Here is a 16572-nt window from a genome sequence, read left to right as displayed (position 1 = left end):
CTTGGAAGCTAGCCTACTGGGCTCTCTTCCAGTCTCTGATGCCCCAGATTATAAATCAGTGCCTCCTGATCTCCCCCAAACAGCTCAAAAAAGTTATCTCTCCCCTCAAGGGAAGTGGTAAGGATTTTAGATAAGCATGAGGTGGAGGCCAGCTATCATCTCCCCTCTATGGTTCATGGTCATTAACCCAGTAGTCAAAGACACATTTGGACAATATCAACTAGGACCTGTGGTCCAGGGGATCCCTGCCACTTTCCAGAGAGGGTTCTGATGTTGGACACCAGTGGCCCCAGATTAATCTTGGTGGTAACCAGACCCCAAAGAGTAGAGGTCAAGTTTTTCTCTAACTCTTTGACTCATTATGCTCCCACTTTGAAGTAAACCTCTGGGGGAAATCTCTAAAATGAAGCTTAGGTATGGCTCACATTTGGGATTTCCCCTAAACTGGACTATCAGGATCTCTTCTAGAAAAGGTACTCAGATGAATGAAATAGATAGTGTCAAGTATTACTAAGTTCCTTCTTAGAAAGACAAACAGAATTAGGCTACATATGAACGTTTTATTTCTCTCAAAACTTACTTATAGAGATACCCATGGGAGCACATCGCCGACAATGAACTCAAGGGTGGACAGACAAAAGAGACCTTATATCTTCAGAGCAATTCCCTGTCACCCCTCCCTCCTTTCCTGGCTCAGGATGCCTATCTCAGCTAACATTATAGTCTCCAGATGTGTTAGCCATGATATGAGAAAGGGATTTCTTAATTGGATAGGTTGTAAATACAATAAGATAGGAGAATATTAAGATGTCAATTGAAAAATTATAGATCCAGGATGTCTGTGTTTCTTTTATTATTAACATGATATAATGTAACATAAGAAAAGTCCCATTACTCAAGACAGTGTCTAGTTCAAGGCACCTTGTCCTTGGTAATCATAAACAGAAGAATGTTCCTGGTCAGCTTCACCTGACCTTGTAGTTACTGACACAGGATGGGACATTTTGGGTTCACTCAGAGAGCAAAGCTTGTCTATTATGCCACAGCACACAAAACATCATGGTAGGTTAAGCTCAGAGTGGGTCAAAATGTCTCTCCTGATTGGCCAATCCATGTTTTAGGCCTTTCTCAGGTCTTGAGGGTTCAAAATGGTTTGGGGAGGTAGGTAGGTAAATAGATAAATAGACATATCTATATATGCATGTGTATATGTATATATACATCTATCTGTCTATTCATATTCATAGGGAGACAAAGATAGAGACAAAGACACAGAGGAGATAGGGATATCTTATACCTATATTGTAAAAAAGACCTATTCGTACATATATAGGACATAGTTATATGGCTGAATGTGTGTCCTATACTTGTTTGGTATAGATAGTTATATATTTTCTCCAGCACAAAATAAATACTTCAGATGCAAAGGATGCAGAAGAGTGCACTAGCAAACACTTAAGACATAAAACAATAAACCATCATACCTATTATATTTTCCTAAAAGGTAAAGGCACTTTGAAGGATTGCTGAATTGACACTTCACTTTCATCTCAAGCCTGCACTGTCTAAATGACTGAAAAGGCACAGATCTACTGGCCAGCCAGTCATGGCTCCTTTCAAGTTCAAAACGATCTTTTTGGTGGTTTTTTCCTCCTCCAAAAAGTGGTATAATTGTAGGAAACTCCTCCTGCTTGGAAGTTGGAACCAGCTTAGGAACCCAGTAACTCTTGACTTTGAGAAGCATCCACCAAGGTTAGAAATGCCCATTTCTCAGGATGAGAATTTTGAGGTGTGCTCTGGGAAAGAAATACAAAGCAGACAAGGCAGCCAGGGATGTGAGGTCCAGTCTTAGGCTCCCGTGTTCTCACATGTACTTGTAGCCAACATTGTCTCTGGGGGAGTATACATGGGCAAGAGAGAGAAATCCCCTAACCCCCACTCCCCCAAGACCATGGGAGAATTGGCAGAATCCCAAAGCAACCTTCTGAAAAGAAGGGGAAATAGCCAACTGAGTGTGGAGTTTCCTCCTGCCTCAATTGCTTGGCATCTACGATACCATCCAAGTCATAGGAATCAATGAGAAATAAGTTGTTGGTTAACTTATATTTTTAAGAAAAGGACCAGTCAATGAGTCCTACAGAAAGGGTCCAGATGGTGTGCCCAGCTCCACGGAAATGCCCCAGCTGAGCAGATAAAGAGAGTAGGTGTGAGTGATGGTGTGGATTCTCTGGTTATCCCTGTCACACCATTCTTGTCAAATGCAGGTACTGAGAATGGGGTGTCCTTTGGGTCAGTTTAATACCATGGAGGAGAAAGAACAATCTCCTCCTGCCACCACTATCATTTAGGTCTTAAAAATGGATACCATTAACTCCTTAATTGGTTTCCCAATTTCTACTCTCTACCCTTTTCAAACTAACTTACACACAGGTATCAACATCACTCCCCTGCTCAGAAACCACAGAGGTTCCCTATTGCTTGTCAAATTAAGTAAGGACTTCTTAGCTTGGCATTCAAGGCTTTACACAATTTGACTCTAACCTTTCTGATCTGACCCCATGGGATCCTAGATTTAGAGGGAGAAGTCACCTAAAGACCATCTAGTTCAACTTCCTGATTTTACAGATGAGGAAACTGAGACTGGTAGAAGTTAAGTGTCTTTCCCAGGGTAAGAAATAACAGAACTGGGATTCCAACCCACTTCTGACTCCCAGTCAGATATGCTTTCTACTCTATTATGCTGTCTCTTACCCTACCCCTTGCTGTGTAGACTGTGTTCTTACCAAACTGGATATTTGCCATTTCCTCATACTTATCCTGCCCTCTCTTCCATTCAGGTCTTTAAAATATGTAATAGTAATAATTATTATGCCTGGCATTTATTAAGTGCCTAAGGTTTACAATATATTCTACACATATTATCTCATTTGATCCTCAGAACAACCCTATAAGGCAGGTGCTATTATTATCATCCCTATTTTATAGATGGGGAAACAGGCTAAGAGAGAAGTTCAGTGATTTGCCTAGGGTCACACAGCTAGTAAGTATCTGAGGTCAAATCTGAACTAAAGTCTTCCTGACTGCAGGTCCAGCATTCTGTGCACCATCGTGCCACTTAGCAGCCTTCTGGCAACTCTGTAAGATCATAAATGGAGAAGATGCCAACTTGCTTCCATGGAGGAAGTTGATTTATTAGGAACTCCCTATATCAATTAAATGAAAACTCCAGTTCCTATCCTGATTACCGCCCCCCATCAACAAACACAAACCCTCCAGTGTATAAAGCACAGGAAGCAGAGAGCTTATGAAATCATGAACTTTTCTTACGTTCAATTTCTCTTTTCAGTGCATATCTTTGTTTGTGACCTCTCCTACGCTTGGAATGGACTCCACTTTACTCGTCCCACCCCCAATATCAACCTGCTGGAATATTCCCATCCTTTAAAGCTCAAATCAGTTACCACTCCCTTCCAAGCTGCAAATAATCTTCCCAAAATTCTTCCAAGGATTTTCTTATAGGATCATCTGTTTCTCTCTCTCTTTGGCCTTTAAGATAATCCATTTATTCTATTTTTCCAACGTGCATGTCTAACCAACTCAACTAGAACATAAACTCCTAGAGGGAAATAACTGTGCCTTCTTCAGCTAAACCAGAGCAAAGGGGGCCTTGTGTGTAGTAAAGGCTTAATAAGTGTCTGTTAAATTTTGAAAGGAATTAGCCTCCATTTCTTATGAGATTTGTCCATGGCCCTAAAGGCAGTGTCTAAAGGGGATTCTTAAATTCTTCTGAACAATTGTTGAGTTGCTAGAATATGTGAGTAGCCTTCCTTGGGGATGACTTTAGAAGAAAACAGCATTAATTTAACCTTTTAATGTTATAGATAACTCGCTGAGATTATAAATTGCAGAGAAGCTGCCAACTTCCTTTGAGAGAGGAAATCTCCTGACTTGAAACTTCTCTGTATCAGTGACATCCCCTCTTTTGTTTTTATATCATCTTAATTTCAGATTTTATTCCTCACCCTACTCCAGTACAGTACCCTATAACAAAGATCAAAAAAGAAAGAAAAAATGAGTTTAACACATACGCTAACACATCAATAGTATCTGACAATACATGAAATATCTCCTGCCCATAGTGCCCTACTTCTACAAAGAAGGGAGGGATATATATTTTCTGAACTCTTCTCTGGTGCCAGCCTTGGCCATTTTAATCACCTACATGTTATGCATTTAAGCTATCTATATTGGTGTGTTCCAGAAAGCCTCACTAGAGTCTTAATTAAACTTTGTGTCTCCCTCAATGCCTAGATGTAGCAGCTAGGTGGCATGGTGAATAGAGTGCCAGGCCATAAGTCAGTAAAATACCAGCTGTGTGACCCCACGCAAATCGCATCACCCTATTTGCCTTGATTTCTTCATCTGTAAAATGAACTAGAAAAGGAAGTGTCTTTGCCAAGAAAATCCCAAATGATGTTAGAGTAAAATGATTTAAAAATAACACTGTCTAGCATATACTCTGCATACAGTAGGTGCTTAATAAGTACTTGATGAATGGATGGATGGATGAGTGGTGGTTACTCATCCCTGGGGCCTCTTTCAGGAAGAGTTGGTACTGAGATCCTAGCCCAGAGTGTATATATTTGGGCTGAAGGGAAGGAGATAGAAAGAGGGAGCGAGGGAACAGTTTTCCTCCATTTTCATATACCAAATTGTCTTAGAATGTGTGAAAGCTACCAAGTGGAGGAGTAACAGATGTACGTGAATGTGTTGGTGCTATGGTGTGTGTGTGTATTGGTGTGGGTGTATTGCGAAGGGAAAAGGGGGGTGTTGGCACCACTCAGCTGTGTGTGAGGCAGAATGACTGGGTTTACAGTGTCCAAGCAGGGTGTGTGGCTTGGGTAGCTCAAGACTTTAGGGCCCAACATTGATGAGGCCAGGGACACAAGTTCAAATCTCACAGGCATAGGCTGCCTAACTTCCCTGGGCAGCCTTCCTTTCCCTGGCTTGACCTCAGGGTACTGTGTGTAACTGGTCAGTTTGGAACAGCCAAGAGGCTGTTGGGGTTACCAAGACCTGGAGGCATTAGAGGGGACTTGATCAAATCTATAGAATTGTGGAGAAAGATACGAGAAGCTTCCAAGCTATCAAAGTTTGGAACACCTAAAGTTGGAATAAATTAAAGGGCTGTTCTTCATAGAACAAGGAGTAGACTTAGAGATTTGGGGATGAACAGATTTCTCTTTTACTCTTCCCCTTTTCTCACCCTCCATATTGAATGACCTGCTGGCTGGGTACCTGTTCTATTCCTCTAGTAGCATGTAAGCTCTTTGAGGGCAGGGACTGTTTTTTTTTTTCTCTCTCTGAATGTCTGGCATACAACAGGCATTTAATAAATGTTTGCTGAATTGAATTCTGGTCAGTTCTACCTTGCATCTGTGCCCTCCTCACCCTTCCTACCCTCTTCCTACAGCTGCTACTTTAGTTAAATCTCTTGTTATTGTTCAGTCGTGTCTGACTCTTTGTGACCCCATTTTGGGGGTTTTCTTGGCAAGGATACTGGAGTGGTCTGCCATTCCCTTCTGTAGCTCATGTGACAGATGGTCACACAGCTAGTAAGTATCTGAGGCTGGATTTGAGCTCATGAAGAGGAGTCTTCCTGACTCCAGGCTCAGTGTTCTATCCACTATGGCTCCCTCTAGCTGCCTAGTCTCTTATTACCTCTCTATTGAACTATCCCAGTAAGTTTCCTGACTGGTCCCCCTGCTTCCTTTATCTCCCTTCTCCAATCCATCCTCCTCAAAGCTTCCCAAAAGAATCTTCCTGGGGCACAGTCTGACCAAACGACTGTCCTGCTCAGACTATCAGCAGATCCTTTATGCCTACAGGATAAAAAGTACTCACTCCTTAGCTCAGCGTTCAAGTGCCTATACAATCCAGCTTCCACCTATTTTTTCAGACATTTCAATCCTACTATATATTCTAAATTCTAGCCAAATGTTGCTATTAGTTTTTCCTTAATCTCGTCCTTCCTCCTCCTGCATTTACACCTTCACTGAGGCTGTCCCCAATGCCTCCTCCTCTCTGCCTTCAAGGCTCAATTCAGGTGCCATCTCCCTCTGACATTTTCCCTCATCTCACTAGAAGTGATCCCTTCATCATGAATCTCTCCTTTTCTTTAGCTTCCCCCATGCATTTACAACATGTCAACTTGTTGGAGCCGATGTGCCCAGTTACGCCCCAGTAAAAGTCACTCCTCCCTCTACCAGCTCCTTAACAAGGCATGAAACTTGTGAGACAAGGTTGATTCTTTTACAAGGCATGAACTCGTCTTACCAAAGGCACTTGTATCTTATTGATGTTACGCTGATGATGAAACCCATAACTAGCTAATTCACCTGAGCTACAACCACAGACTTAGCCTTTAGAAGAAGATGGAACATGGATTCCAGAGGCAGGAAAACTGAAGAGAGAAAGGTCAGACAGAGAGAAGGGAAGGGACACATACAAACATAAACTCCATTCCCTGGAAAAAGGCCTATGATGGGGGCAGTGATGGAGGAGTTGCTGGACCAAGGCAGAGCCCTGGTTCAAACCAAGAAACCTACCAGCAAACAATTACAATAATCGAGGGCAAGATGCAGGTTTGCTTATTTTCATCATGGTTGTATATATAGCCTGTTTTGTATATATTTGTTTGCATAGACTGTCTTTTACCTCTTTTTGTATCCTTAGTGCTTAGTACAGTGCCTGGAACACAGTAGGTACTTAAATATTTGCTGACGACTTAAATTGAAATATTGTACGTTATATGCACAGTATAATGGTGGGGCAGCTAAGTGGCATAGTGGATAAAATACCAGCCAGAGTCAGGAAGACCTGAGTTCAAATCTGGTCTCAGATACTTACTAGCTGTGTAACTCCGAGCAAGTCACGTCACCCTATTTGCCTCAGTTTCTTCATCTGTCAAATGAGCTGGAGAAGGAAGTGGCAAACCACTCCATTAACTTTCCCAAGAAAACTCCAAATGGGATCACCAAGAGTTGGACACAACTAAACAGCAACAAATATGGACTGTATAGGTCTGGGGTGGGAAGCAGACAGTTTCTAATTATACTGGCTGTCTAATGTTCTTTCCCTGACTGGAGAAGGGGAATGTCCCCATTATGGCAGTCTAAGTCCAAGACAGGTGTTTAGGACCTTGAAGGATAAGGGTCTTACTGAGACCATAACCCAGGGTACCACTGTAAGTTGGGAAGACTACATCGGTGCATGGGGAAAGTGGAGATGCACTTGGACAAGGAAGTATTGCTTGATTTTCTAGCAACCTTATGTGTTGTCCTTTAGTGACAGCACTAGAAATCTGGAGCCCCACAGGAGTGAGAAGAAGTGCTTGACTGTTAATGGGCTTGGGTGCAAGTTCTTTTGCATTTTTTCTTGGCTTAAATAAGAATCCTATTCTACTTTCAAATGGGCAGATATGCAAAGCAATCTGGAAAACTTAAAGGCAAACTATTAACAAATGTCCAATTGAGCTCAGAGCTTCTGTAAAGAACCACAAGTTACATGATGTTCTGATTACTTGTAACCCTTTCTTATTCCTCCCCATTAGAGGATAAACTCCTTGAGGTCAGGACTGTGTCTTTTTCATCTTTATATCACCCAGCACTAGGTACAGGGTCCTTCTTCTGTGTACATATCAGTTGAATTGAGGAAGGTCAAATACAAAACCAGGACACTGTGATTCTGTAGTCAAGGAAGGTTTTATCCAGTTCAGACCCAGAAACAACTGTTCAGAGAAGCTCATGATATTTAGAGGACACTCCCTATGCTGTCCCCCACCCTCCAGCACACTTTGAGACTGATGTCACAGAAGTTAAACTGACCATCAATTTCAGAGCCAGAATTCTAGACTGGAGAAACAGAGAGGCTGACCCAAGTGAATACCACTTGGGATGATTGAGGGATGGAGGTATTCACCATGTGCCAAGGTTATGGATAGATGGCTTTTGATATTGTTCAGTCATTTTTTTTCAGTTATATCTCTTCATATCCCCTTTTGGAGTTTCCTTGGCAAAAATCCTAGAGTGCTTTGCCATGCCCTTCTCCAACTCATTTTACAGATGAGGAAATTGAGGCAAACAGGGTTAAGTGACTTGCCCAGAGTCACACAGCTAGTAAGTGTCTGAGGCCAGATTTGAATTTTGGTCTTCCTGATTGTGCTGTATCCGCTGTGCCTGGACTAAAAATGGTCCAACAGAATGAAGGTCTGACTTGGAATAAGAAGATCTGGATTCAAATCCCTGCTCTGCTACTTACTACCTGGGTGACCTTGGTAAATTAAGTTACTTAATTTATCTGGGCTTCTGTTTCCTCATCTATAAAATGAGAGGGTTAGAATAATCCCTCTTAATACCAGTGACTTCCCTCTTGTATTTCCCTGTATGTCTTGTTTGTACCAATTGTTTGAGTGTCGTTTCCTACATTTGACTGATGGCAAGTCTTTCTTTGCGTCTCCAGGGCTTAGCACAGCGCCTGGCACATAGTAGGTGCTTACTAAATACTTATTATCTAAGTCCATGAGCTATGAATGTTTTGTCCAATTCAATTCAGCAGATACTTATTTGTGTGCAGTTAGTTACAGAGCTGACTGGTAGAAATTCAAAGCTGCGATAATACCATAGGATCACATGTGGTCTTCTTGCCTGGAGCAGGGGCTTGTATTCCAAAGAGATGGCTTAGCTGAAGGGGGAGGCATGGAGACAGCATTTTAATGGGAAAACAAAGCCTTTGTTAATTCCTTGTCTTCTCCAGTTGAACTCAGTCTTCATCTGCTAATTCCCAGGGTACCCTTATTCAGACCCAACAGTTTTCTCTCCCTCTACCCTGGAATTTTTGCAGGGCTCCGATGCTGGGGGTGCTCTCTCTTCAGTCTTCTGCCAGTATATACATACACAAGTTTGGTGTCACATTTTCCAAGGGGAATTGCCTCTCCAAAGAATGATTCTTCTCAGACCTGTTCCAGACTGGTAGTCAGATAGGAGTGATTGTGGGAGAACGGGCTTGCTCTGTACCTTATGTTCCAAGGATCAGAGCAACAGAAATTAAGAGTTGGAGAGATCCTCAGAATCATTTAGTCCAACCTTCTCTTTTTACAGATGAGAAACGGGCCTAGAGAGGGTAGGTGGATTGTTCAGGGTTATACGAACAACAAGGAGCAGAGCTGAGATTTGAACCCAGGTCCCCTGACTCCAAATCGGCTGCTCTTTTGAAGACACCAAGTCTTGTATATCTATGTGCCTAAGTTCTGGAAACCTGCTCCATGTTTCCCTTGAGCACGCTGCTTGTTGTCACAGTTGGGGAAGTCAGCTGCTCGTTAGACACCCACAACTGGGGAAAGTGACAGTTTTTCAGTGCCAACTTTGCTGCTGCTAAAAAGCACAGCCGTCTCCTGCATTTAGAGTCCAACCACGAGCCTCTGGAAGTAGCTGCACAGAGGCCATCCTGACTGCGAGGGAGCAGAGTAGAGATGAGAGCCATCTGCTAGAGCTGGCCACCTGCCCGGAGTTGGACCACTGAGTAACAGGTGTCCCTGCCTCCCTCTGCCTGGGCTGAAAAAAAGTCACCAGGTGATTCCCATTCTGGGTCAAACTTTCTTAGGATTCCAGAATTTAGAACTGAAAGGTCTCTTTGACACAATTTTATCCAGGGGTGATCAAGGGCCACACTTGAGGACCTAGAGGGCCACATGGCCTCAAGGTCACAGGTTCCCCACTCCTGCATTGGGCTGTCTGAAAGACTAAGCCATAAACCAGAAGAGACAGGAAAACCTAAACAGGATGTAGTGGAGACAGTACTGGAAATGGAATCAGAAAGACTTGTGCTTAAATCTGGCCTCAGACATTTTACTAGGTGTCTTTTTTCTTGTAATTTTTTTGCCTCTGCCTCAGTTTCCTCATCTGTAAAAAATAGGAGTCATAATAGTAAGTAATACTAATTTCTTATTATTTATCTACTAAGGCATTGCCTTACTTCTCAGGGTTATTGTGAGGATCAAATGAGATATCTGATGCAAAGTAAAACACTTTGCAAGCCTTACTATTACTGAAGAGGCTGAGTAAGCCTGGCCTCTGTCTGCCCCAGTGGACCTGAGGATGACCTGTTTTCTGACCCCAGGTTGACTGAGAAGATCTCCTACCTTCCAGCCACCCAGTCTTTGCCCTTTCCTTCATTCAAGACCTTCTTCACAGTATTTGCCCTATGAGCTTCAATCAATCAGTCGATAAGCAGGCCCAGTGCTGGGCCCTAGAGCTCAGACAAAAAAAAAAGCAAAATAGTCCCTCCCTTTAAGGGGTTTCCATTTTATTGGGAGACAGATTCTCCAAAGTGAGGGACTAAGGGGATGGCTCTGGTAAGCCACACCAAGAAAGCCTCCAGCCTCCTGAGAACAGTGGTAAGGGAGAGCAGATACCTGGAAACCTGCGGCGCCCACCCACTTGTTTGGTTTCCAATATTGAGATTAATATTGTAGCTAATAATGGAACTCTATTTCAATACAATTGTAATCCTTTGTATTTTATTTCATGTATTTAAAAACATTATTCTGAGGAAGGGTCCCTGGGATTCACCAAGACTGCCAAAAGGGACCTGACACCAAAAAGGTTCAGAATCCCTAACTTAGCCCAATTTCCTCGTTTACAGAACCAGCACGAGGCCTCTAACTCACAACAGAGCCCCTGAGGCCTCTTCCCCAATCGCACTGCTCTGCCTAGGGCAGGGCTAGGAAGAGACCTGTTGAAAGCTCCCAGGGGGTTTGTGGGCAGTGACCCTGGAAACTCCCTGCAGATAGCCCCCATTGGCCTCAGACTAGCGACTGCATGCCTTCAGGGTGCTTGGGCCCCAATTCTAAAATTCCGTTTCTCTCTAGCCTCAAAACACTCTGCCAGGCAGTTTCTCCCCAGCTCAAGGACACAGCCTGTCCTAGCAGCAACCCTTATCTCCCTTCCTGCTGTAGTAGCCAGCTGGACCTATAGAACTCTTTAGTCTGAACTGACTGAACAGGTTGTACCCTGGGTCATAACAACATTTACTACTGACTGACCAATCATATGTATCCTAGACTTGGACATGCCTATACTCCCTTACCTTTATCTTGTCTAACAAGACATTGATGAGAGACACCTGGTGTTTCTGAGACAGCCCTGACTGCTAGTTGACTTAGTGACGTTTCAGGCCTAAAACCACACCTCCAGATAGCCCCCTCTTGGGCTATTTCCTGATGAATTTTCGGTAAAATACCTGCCAGTAGATACTAAAAGTGCATGTTCCTTTAAGAACTGACCACTCCTTAAAGACTTCCTAATCCCACCCCAAAACACCTAGTTAGCATATTTGGCACATGTTTCCCTATGGAATATACCATATAAACTTTACCTGTACCCCTCTAAGGCTGCAGGTTCCCTAAGAACTCTTGACCACTGAAAAGGGTAATAAATCCTTACCTTGACCTCAACAATGCTTGAGCTCGTGAATTCTTCTCCAGACGACCTGCCCCTGATACCTTGGTCTTTGTGGGGGGGTCTCACCCCCTCCTTCCAGCCCTCATCAGGAGGATGATGTCTCCTGGATGGGAAAGATGCCAGGCTGTGATCCAGGCTGGCCACTAGGTGGTAGCCACATGCTGGAAAGCTTGAACAGCCTTGCTTTGGAGGAGCCTTCCTATATCAGAGCGACTTTTAGCTCTGATGCTATAAATAAGGGCTGCAAATTCCTTCCCACTTTCGAAACTGTGTGAAATTTCTCCTTAGTGTCATAGACATGAAATTCTCACCATTTAAGAGAGAGCAGGGGAGAAGAGGGGAGAGAGAGAGAGACAGACAGACAGACAGACAGAGACAGAGAGAGACAGAGACAGAGACAGAGAGACGGAGAGAAGGAGGGGGAGAGAGAGTGAGGCTTAGAACTTTATATTGAAAGAACCCAAACAGAGCCTTCTGTTTCTTTGAACAGAACCAGCAGGGAGTATTCTCCAGCAGGCACCATCCACCTGGTGGAGACTACACGGCATTCATGATCATTGCAAAACAAATCTGGTGACATCACCAGATGACATCAGCAGCATGAGCTACCCATTCATGAGCAGGCTCTGGGCACTGTGTTTCCACTGATGGAGTGTGCACTTGGGCACCCCAAATTGATGGGGGATATATTTTATCTCTACTTTTTTTAACTATGATTCTTCATTAAATGCTTTTCTTTTGAATGTTTTGTCCTCTCTGGCTGAATAAAAAAGGTTCAGTATTCATGGGGGCTCATGCATCAGTCAAGGGCAGGTTTTGGTTGGGTGAGCCATTCACACAATACCTTGAATCTGGAGTTTCCTCAAGGAGAATTGACCAGGAAGGTTAGATTGAGCTCCCAGGTATTCCGTTTACTTGTTTCCTTATCTGTTGGAATGTCAGGTGTTGTAGGGATTGTTTTGCTTCTCTCTTTGTAAACTGGGTTTCCGGCCAAGCCTGGGAGCAATTTATAGGAGACTCTCCTAAACCTCAGAGAAAATGCTGACACAAGATTACATTTCTTCTTGAAATGTGGGATAGGTATTAGAACTATGTAAGACAGAAACATTGTACTTTCTTCTTTGAGAGAAGACATGCAAGGTTCCCTGCATTGTCTTCAGGACCAGCTCCACACATGTGGATAGACAAACAGATAGGCAGGCAAGCTATGGAAACTCGCCCACATGTAAGGGTATATATATGCAGCTAGGTGATTCAGTGGATAGAGTGCTGGGCTTGAAGTCACCTTCATGAGCTCAAATCCAGCCTCAGACTAGCTGTGTGACCCTAGGTTAGTCACAACCCTGTTTGCCTCAGTTTTCTTATCTGTAAAATGAGCTGGAGAAGAAAATAGCAAACCACTCCAGTATCTCTGCCAAGAAAACCCCAAATGGGGCCACAAATAGACACAATTGAAATGACTCAACAACACCACCAACATGTAAGGGAAGTTGTTTCCTCACTGTGTCCGATTTCCATCTTGCCCCCCTCTCCCATCCCTCCCGGAAATTAAGGGGAGTCGCCCCTAGGATGAGATCTCACCTTTTATTCTTGTGTATTTCTAGCACATTTACTGTTGTGTATTTTCTAGTATAATCTGTATCAGGGCTTCTTAAACTTTTTCCACTCGTGACCCCTTTTCACTGGAGAAACTTCTCCTCAACCCCAGGTATATAGGCATATAGAAAAGGTACACAAATCAAATATTTACTGATAATAAATCATAAAGATATTTATTTTAAAATAATTCTTTGTTATTATATATAATTTTACCATTTATTAAAGACAAGCAAATTTGCATACTAATGAGATGGATGTGCTTGTTCATTTTGACATAAAGGATTAAATCTTGGAGGAATATTTGATACTGCAGGAGGCAGAATGTCTTCAATGTTTTTTTCGAGTTATCAATATTTTGATTTTATAATCATTAATGCCGTGTTCAGAACCAAGGCTTCAGTGAAGTCAAGCGACACAACACGGCAAGCACCACCAAAAACACCTCGGATTCATCACGCTTGATGTTGACGTGATTTTGGGTCACTGCATGTTCAGAAACCTCTTACTATTGCCAAATTTTTGTCAATCCCCGCATTTCGTTACATGGCCCTATACGGGTTTGCAACCCACAGTTTAAGAAGCTCTGATCTATATAACTTCTCCAATTTCTGCTTATTGGAATAAATGAGCTTATTCAAGGGATTTTCTTAAAGTTCAGGTCTGATCATGTCACACTCCTATTCAATAAATTTCAGTGGTTTCCTGTAGCTTCCGTGAACAAATCTTCTGTTTGGCATTCAAAGTCCTTCCTAACCCAGCCCGTTCCTACCTTCCCAGTCTTCTTACACTTTACTCCAGATGCACACTCTTTCATCCTGGCTGTCCCACCAAGACCTCCTGGCTCCAGACATTCTCTCTGGCTGCCCCCATACCTGGAATGTTCTCCCTCCTCTACTCCAGCTGCTGCCCTCTCTGGTTTCTTTCATGTCAACTAAAATCCCACCTCCCACAGGAAGCAAACTCTTCTTATTGCCAGTTCTTTCCTCAGTTAATCATTTCCTAGTTATCCTGAATATAACCTGCTGTGCATATATTTGTATACATGTTGTCTCTCCCATTAGATTATAAGGTCTATGAGGACAGGGACTTTCTTTAGCCTCTTTTTGTATCCCCAGCCCTTTGCGCAATGCCTGGGACATAGGAGGTGCTTAATAAATGTTTATGGAATTGAACTTTTCATTATTTGTGATGGTCTTTCGTGTAACTAGTATTTTATGGGAAAGAGTTAAGACTCTGGGTGTAAGCCTGGGGGTCAATGTTCTGCTTTAACAATGACAAAGGAGGTGGCTTTTATTTGGAAGCTGTTGTAACCTTAGATCATCAAAATGAAGGGGGACAGACTGATATAATTCTAGTCTGGTGTACACTCAGAGAATGTAGTAAAGACTGTCCAGCCTGGTGGTACTGGGAGGGGGCTTGGGGTTGCAGGGCTTGCCTTCTTCCTCCTCGGCTCTCATGGTGACTTTCCTCACTTCCTCAAGGGCAGTCCAGACCTCAGACTGTGTCTATGAATGCCTCCCTTGAGTCACACTTAGACCACCCATGTAGACATACTTGTCTATCTTACATGGGCACGAACACACTTTAGCCCTAGAGTTTAGCACAGTACATCATACATAACAGACATGTAATAAAGGTGCTGAATTGAATTGATTTCCAGACCTCTTCCCTTCCTTGCCCCTTTCCCTTTTCCAGACTTCTCTTTTTCACCGTCCCCTTCACTTCTTTACATTTTCCCTTCTTTCTCCACCACCATCTAAATGAGATGATAATTGTAAGACATTAGCAAGCCTTAAAACGCTATATAAATAATGATTATTGTGACTATCTACCTTTGTCTGTCCCTCCCCATTCATCATCCCTTCTGTCTCTCCCTCTTCTCTGTCTCTTCCCTTTCTTATGTCTCTCTCCTTTGCCTCCTTTGTTCCTTCTTCTCCTTCCCTTGAGACCACCTGTTCCCAATAAAGTATCCTCATCCCAGCCTAACTTGGGCTTAACAGAGAGGCTGACGGGTAGGAAGGTGGTCATTTGAAATTCTGGGACAATCAAAGTAGAAAGGTGACACAGAGGCCAGTCAGATCTCAGTGAGGCTGAAGGACAGCTTTTTTTATTGGAGAGGGGCAAGGGTGGTGTAGGAGAGTGTGATCAGAAATGCTGGCTGATTCTGAAGAGACTGGGGTGAGCAAAAGGAGGAGAGTGGGGTTCAGAGATGGCCCAGGATCCTTTCTGCTGGCATCTCTGTCCCATCCTCTCTTGGTGTTTGCTCAGCAGCATCTTCAGCAGGATGTCCAGTGAGGGAGCAGGCATCTGGTCAAGGAAGAGACAAGCTATCCTGTGAGGGCCTAGTGGCATGCACTGCTAGACTCTGAGTCAGTCTCCTCACCAATGCAAGATGTTTGCAGGGTTTGGCAGATTCCTTATCTTCAAGATGCCTAGCAGATGATAGTTTTTCACTCCTGCTTGGGTGGTTCTTGGAGAGTAAAGGGATGACATAAGCTCCATCAGAATGGAAGTGTTACTCCTGTAGACCCCCCCCCAGACACCCTCCACCCCTGTCCAGTCTTCCCACCCAGGCCTCCTGCTGAGTGGTCATTCAAGAAGGAGATAGCTTCTCATGTTATCCAAACTCAGAAACCCCTTGGCTAGCTTACCAGAATGGAGTTTGGATGAAAAACAGCCACAAACTGCTCTTTACCATCTTAATGGGACAGAGTGATATTGGTCCTTGTGGGCCCTGCCCCCAGAACTGGGGAGGCTAAAATCCCTTAGTGTTCCCTCCCATTCTGGTCCCACGTCACCAGTCCTTGGGCTGGAGCTTGAGTGAAGGTATCTGTCTTCTCCCAAAGAGCTCGAGGGGTTCTCTCTGTCCAGCGTCCAGCTCAGTCCTCCTGGTTGCATGGTTTACTTCTCTGAGGCTTCTTCCATCGAGGAATTGTCCTGGCTGATCTCATTTCTAGATTTCACCCTCTCCAAGGGGAGAATGGGAGAGCAGATGCTTGCCTTTCTCCTAGAGTCCAGAGAAGTCAGAAGACTACTCAGGGAAGCCCTGACCTCACCTGTCCTGAAGGGTTCACATTTTCATCTGGCTACAGGCAGGAGGTTGGACTTGTTGACCTCTTCAGATCCTTCTTCAGGCTCTGTGCTGGCCACACAAGACAGGGAGCAGGCCTGGCCTTATAAGACTAAAAGAAGGAGCAGAAGAGCTAGGCTTCAAGTGGGTAGAAGACAGGCTGTCATATGAAGAAATGGTAAGTGCTGGCATGAGGGTCAAGAAAAAATCAGAGATCCAGTCTGAACCCCAAGCTCTCTTCTCAACACTTTGGATCTACATATTCTTGATACATCTCAAGTCAAACCTCCAGGAGACCTGTTCCTTGCTTTGTCTTTGCCTATACCCTTCCCACTGTTTTCTTATCTCCTTTCTATCTCTTTTTATCCTTTGTCCCTTCTCTTT

The sequence above is a fragment of the Notamacropus eugenii genome, chromosome 5, assembly GCF_028372415.1.
Source record: "Notamacropus eugenii isolate mMacEug1 chromosome 5, mMacEug1.pri_v2, whole genome shotgun sequence".
NCBI classification, from domain to species: Eukaryota; Metazoa; Chordata; class Mammalia; order Diprotodontia; family Macropodidae; genus Notamacropus; species Notamacropus eugenii.
This window is presented reverse-complemented; position numbering follows the sequence as displayed.